Here is a 6,065-nt window from a genome sequence, read left to right on the forward strand (position 1 = left end):
CCAAATGTAATGTTACACAAGAAAAATAATAAAAAGTAATAAACAATTAAAAAAGCAAGAAATAAACAAGAAAAAAATATTACTTACACCAAGAGTAATCACTATATATATCTCTGTGCCTTTAACCATTCAAGCCATCCTTAATATATTGTTCCCTGCCAGTCAGCTCCTTTTTCTGAAGAATTTCATCAGGTTCAACCATCATTTTCTCAGGGTTTTTTTTTTTCGTTTTTTGTTTTTCTGTTTTTCTTTGTTCCCTTCTTGATTCATTGCTTCCTATATTTGTTTATAATTCAGAATAGTTCTTACTAATTTTCTCTATACGATCAAACATATTTAGTTTGTGTAGGCCACTTTTTATTCAATTTATTTAAACAATTCATCAGCTATTATTTTTGTTTGTGTATCTTTTATCATAGACACTCTTAAATAACTCATTCTCACTGTATTGAGCTTTAATGTTTTTTATATATACCTCACTTCTCCATAATAAAGTGTCTAGAAATGCAGATATTTTTGCTTCTTTTGGTAAACTCTTTTATTCCTCACAATAGACAATTTATTACCCCCATACATCTATCAAAATTGATAATTTTTTTTTTACTCATCTTAATAAACTTACTGTCTGGGTATACAAATTCACCTGTTTACTGTTATTGTTTGCCATTTATAGAAAACTGACAATCTTTCATTCAATTTTCCCAATTTACTTAGTTCTTTGATACATTAATATTGTGATCTACACTCCTCAATACATCACGCAAACATATTCTATGCAAATAATTCAGAAACTTACCTAACAATACAGCATTGTCTGCATAAAAAGTACACACATTTCCATAGTTGATCATTGTTGAACTGTTCATTGACAATTCTATCTTGGGCCTCCAAATAGCTCAGTCACTTTTTCTATACTCCTGTTTCAGTTCCCACCTACTTTTGTTACCTAAAAGAATAATTATGGTTCTTTCATTATCAGTATTCATCGGTTCAAAACATGTAACTACCACTAACTTATGAATGCCTATTTTATATGCACCCACAATTGCTTAATATCAATTCACACTTGTCATTCATAATTAAACTTTTTTTCACTTCCATGTGTGTACTAAATGACCCAACTTTATAGTACATATTTTTGTTAATTTTAGGAGAACATACCTACTTCTTTCATTCATGATTCATGCTACACTCTTCTTATGTTTAGGTTGGTATATTGTGGTGCCCAAAACCAATTCCATCACAAGTTCTATATACCATGATCATTGCAGATGTGTCCATAGATGGTAATCTCCACCATCTAATAAAACTTTGATCATTAAGATGTTCATACAGCATTTTTTAGTAATTTACAAGCTTTAGCCATATCCATTGTTCTATGCAGTCTATACGCTACTATTTTTGTTTAATTAAAACAAAAAAATAAATGGGAAAATTCTGTAATCACTGATTTTCTAACGCCATCTTTATTTGCAATCCCTGAAATTAGATATGCTTCACAGAGATTTTTTGAAAATGATGTATCCATTGCAGTTCAATGGATTGTTTTAAAATATGCTCACCTGCCTCCCCTTCCAAAGTGACAGATAAACTGGGTTTGTAGAAAACATCTCGCAAACTAGAGAAAGCAATAGTAAGCAATTTCATTTATTTGCCTTTTAATAATAAAAAAATACACTCTGATGGTTCATGCCTCCAATAGTAATTTATCCATTTGCAAACCACGTTAACAGAGGTTTGCTGCTTCCAATTCGGATAGGTTCAGGCAAACCGGCAGTTCTAATCAGAGGTTGGGCCCTCCTACCTGCCCGGGGCTATCCTATCCTATATAATTGTGTTTTTGATGCCGTGCGCATGCCTGGAAGGCGCGCACACAAGCAAAACAGGTGTGCATATGCGTGTGCTCACATTTTGGTTCTAGGCGAACAGGTTGTTACATTATGTGATGCCCACCTCTGCATGTCAAGCTTTTTTTAGAAAGCCGTTTTGAAGAAATATTTGGCAAATGCCTTATCACTCTCTTCTGGAAAGCTTTAAAAGAGCAAAAAGGTGGCCAAAGACCAGAAATGTATTCCAGCAATCATGGGAAAGTCACCATGGGAACCTAGAATTTAATCAGACAGTGAAACAGGATGAGTAGGTGGTATTTAAAACCTTAAATGTTTCTACAACAATACACAGAATAAACAGAAAGAGAACTAGAGATCTTAACTAGACCAGATATACCGGTAGGCATTACTGGAAGACTACAAGCACATTATAGGAAGAATAGTTGTACTAAATCCAGGAGAGCATGGAAATCTCAATGAAAGTATTTAGGAAATAGCAAAAGGAGAAAGAGATAAAAGTGACATCATTTAGGGAATTTATAATAGACCACTTCGTGGGCAGAAGATATTGATGAGGCCTTTCTGAATCAACCAGTCTTATTAAAGCACAAAATGATAATTAGCAGCTTCTGTTATTCTGACATGCATAGGGATTTAAAGGAGGAAATGAACTCCAGGGATTAATAGCTTGAAACCCTGAAGGAGAAAAGTGTCCAGGAAGAATGGGAAATTTTCTGAAACCGGGCACTAAATGTACAGCTGCAAATTCCCCTCAGAAAAGAAATATGGGAGAAAACTGAAGGGGCCAACATGGATCACTAACTGGAAGTGTGATAATAGCCTTTAGGAGGATTGTCACACAGAAGGAACGCACGTATTCTCGATAGCATTGTCCCAGGGGTCAGGGCCAGAGCCAATGGATTAAAATTACAGATTCAAATCAGGTAATGGGACAAAGTTCAGACTAGACATCTGGAGGAATGACTAGATGGGCTGTCAGCTAGTGCATCAAGCTGCCTATTAAGTGATTGGTTCTCCTTTGTTAGGTCTAAGTCCTCAGACAAAGGCTGGAGAGTTGATTACTGTATCTGAGATGTTGTAGTGGATCCTCCACTGGGCAGGGAGTTGGATTAGCAATAGCAATAGCAATAGCACTAGCACTTAGATTTATATACTGCTTCATAGTTCTTTTACAGCCCTCTCTAAGCGGTTTACAGCAAATTGCCCCCAATAATCTAGGTCCTCATTTTACCCACCTCAGAAGGATGAAAGCCTTGTGAGATTTGAACTGCCAAATTGCAGGCAGCCGGCAGTCTGCAGAAGTAGCCTGCAGTATTGCACTCTAACTACTGTGCCACGTGTTAATTCAAATCAAGGGAGGCTCCTAATAACATCTCCGGGGCTGGATGCAACTTGTTCTGTAGCAATGTTACTTTTACTTTTACTACAAGATCCTCTGTCTGTCTGTTTGTCTATCCAGGTTGAGGTAGAATTTGCTTCTAGATATAGTGGAAAGAACACCTATCACAACATTCTACCAGGGAGCAACTGATTGGCAGGTTGTCACTAGAGCATGTAGAGTGAGGCTCTCTTACCCAGAGCAAAAAGTAATTTAAAGTCTTCCACAATTTTATTAAAGCTTTGCTGTAAAAAAGGGTGGGACTCATATCACTAGATTTTGTCATGTTGCATATTGTATATGTTTATGCATAGTTCCAGTTCTTCCATTTTTCTGCTGTTACCCTAAGTTCCTTCAGATTTGTAGAGAAACACAGACTTCAAGGAGTGCCTTCAAATCACAAGACCGCAAAAATGTCAAAAATGTCCGTGTTTGTCTACTGTATTTTTATGAAACAGCAAATACAGATTGTGTACGGGTTTTTTTTTGGGGGGGGGAAACAAGGTAACGAGCAGGAGGGTACATTTGCCTTAATGTACTGCTTAAGGGATGGTGGTGCAGTGGTTAGAGTGCAGTACTGCAAATTAGCAATAGCAATAGCACTTAGATTTATATAGCTTCATAGTTCTTTTACAGCCCTCTCTAAGCGGTTTAAAGAGTCAGCCTATTGCCCCCAACAATCCGGGTCCTCATTTTACCCACCTCGAAAGGAAGAAAGGCTGAGTCAACCTTGAGCCGGTGAGATTTGAACAGCCGAACTGCAGAACTGCAGTCAGCTGAAGTAGCCTGCAGTGCTGCACTCTAACCACTGCGCCACCTTGGCTCTAAGTTGCCTGCAGTTTGGCACCATGTTCAAGGGGGACTCAGCCTTCCATCCTTCCAAGGTGGGTAAAATGAGGAGCCAGATTGTTGGGGAGAATATTTAATTGTTGATTCTGTAAACCGCTTAGAGAGGGCTGTAAAACTGTATATAAGTCTAAGTGCTATTGCTATCTGAGACAAGGAAAAACCTCAAGAAAACCTTTTTTTAAAGTAAAATAAACCTTAGCAGGCCTTTTACATCTGAGCATCCAGCTTAATTAACTGAGACAAAGTTATATTGCCAGTTGGTGGCATATTTAATTTTTATCCTTTAGACCAGTCTCAGTTCTGTGGGATCAAATGCCCTAAAGGCAAGTTTGATTATGAATCTTGATCCTTTTGTGTTTTTTTAAAAAATATTTTCCTGGCCACAGAAGTTTCTACACTGCTTTGCATTTTGTTGCAATGCTGCATTAACTATGCAGCTGGCTGTGAAGTCATGGGCAGTTGGCTGCCTCATCCTGACAAAGCAATTTATGCTGAGGATGAAGGGGGGGGGAGATAAAGCTTTTCAGTTTGCTTCCAAAAATAACCTGACTTTCGCAGCTTAATATAGTTGTTTATGTATCCTTCTTTGACAGAAGTGGCATTGAAGAAATGGCTTAAAACAGCATGCACATGCTGAAAATAAGTCCCCAATTTTGATATTTAGTAAATAAGTGAATAAATGAATGAATAAATAAAAGGATGCTCTTGTCAAGCAGACAAATTCATTGTGTGTCCTATCACACTTTGCCAATAAAGAATTTTGTATTGCATTATATTTTAATAACCCTTGCCTCTTTTCCCTTCTTCTTGTCCCCTTTAACAACTTAATGGGAAACAGCAAAAAGAAGAGAAGGGGGTTTCATATAAATGTAATAAATAAATGATAAAGATGGTGAAAGAAAGGTTAGTCACTTACTTATAATAAGAGGCACTACTGTGCCAAGCTTTCTGGCCATTTATTGCTGCAGCAATCTCTTTTGAGGCAGCATCTCCTCTCAAAAAATGGAGATGTTTGTTTTCTTAAATCTTTCAGTGGGAAGCATCAAGACGGGGATTTTTACTTCTCCCAGTCGAAAGTAACAACAGAAGTGTCTTCTGTATATCAAAGGCTAGTGAAGGGATTGTGTCAGTAGGTACTCGGCATCTTTTAAAGGCTTTGCACAGTCTTAAATTGTCACCAGTGTCTGATTAGTTTTCTGAATAGGAAATTAGTCGTTGTTGGGAATGGCAAGAGTCATAACTCAACACACCTGAATGGCAATAAATTAGATAAGGTTGAACTGCATCCCACTTTTAATTTTGTTAATGCAATAATTTTGCCCTCATGTCTATGTGATTCTCTTCAGTCAAATTGTAGCATAGCTCATAAATTAGGAGTATACCCAGTGTGGTTTTTCTGGTTCTTAATGACAGAGAATTAGCCTACAAAACACTGATCTAAGCAGACAGCTTGTTAGTCATCTGTCAGATTTGCAAAACTGGCCAAATATTTGCTGAACAACTTATTCTGAGCCTTCAGTTGTGCAGAATGATGTCATTCTGCTACTGCTGAACTTCAACTACAATTTTAAAAAAAGGTTCTATTTTTACATAAGTATTCAAAGTAATTGTTTTGAATCAGTTTGCAAAAACCGTCCCCCAATTTGTTTCACATGATCTGCATTTTTTTGGTTTCTTGAGGATTTGTGGTAGGGGAAAGTAACAAGCTAAAACATGTAAAGAACTGTTGCAGGAATTGGGTATGTCTAGTTTAATGAAAAGAAGGACTAGGGGGTGACATAATAGCAGTCTTCCAACATCTGAGGGGCTGCCATAAAGAAAAGGAATCAAGCTATTCTCCAAAGCACCCGAAGGCAGGAGAAGAAGCAATGGTTGAAAGCTAATCAAGGAGAGAACCAATCTAGAATAAGGAAAATTTTCCTGACAATTAGAACAATTAGTGCAACCACTTGCCCCTAGAAGTTTGTGGGTGCTCCAGCACTGAACGT

The sequence above is a fragment of the Thamnophis elegans genome, chromosome 1, assembly GCF_009769535.1.
Source record: "Thamnophis elegans isolate rThaEle1 chromosome 1, rThaEle1.pri, whole genome shotgun sequence".
NCBI classification, from domain to species: Eukaryota; Metazoa; Chordata; class Lepidosauria; order Squamata; family Colubridae; genus Thamnophis; species Thamnophis elegans.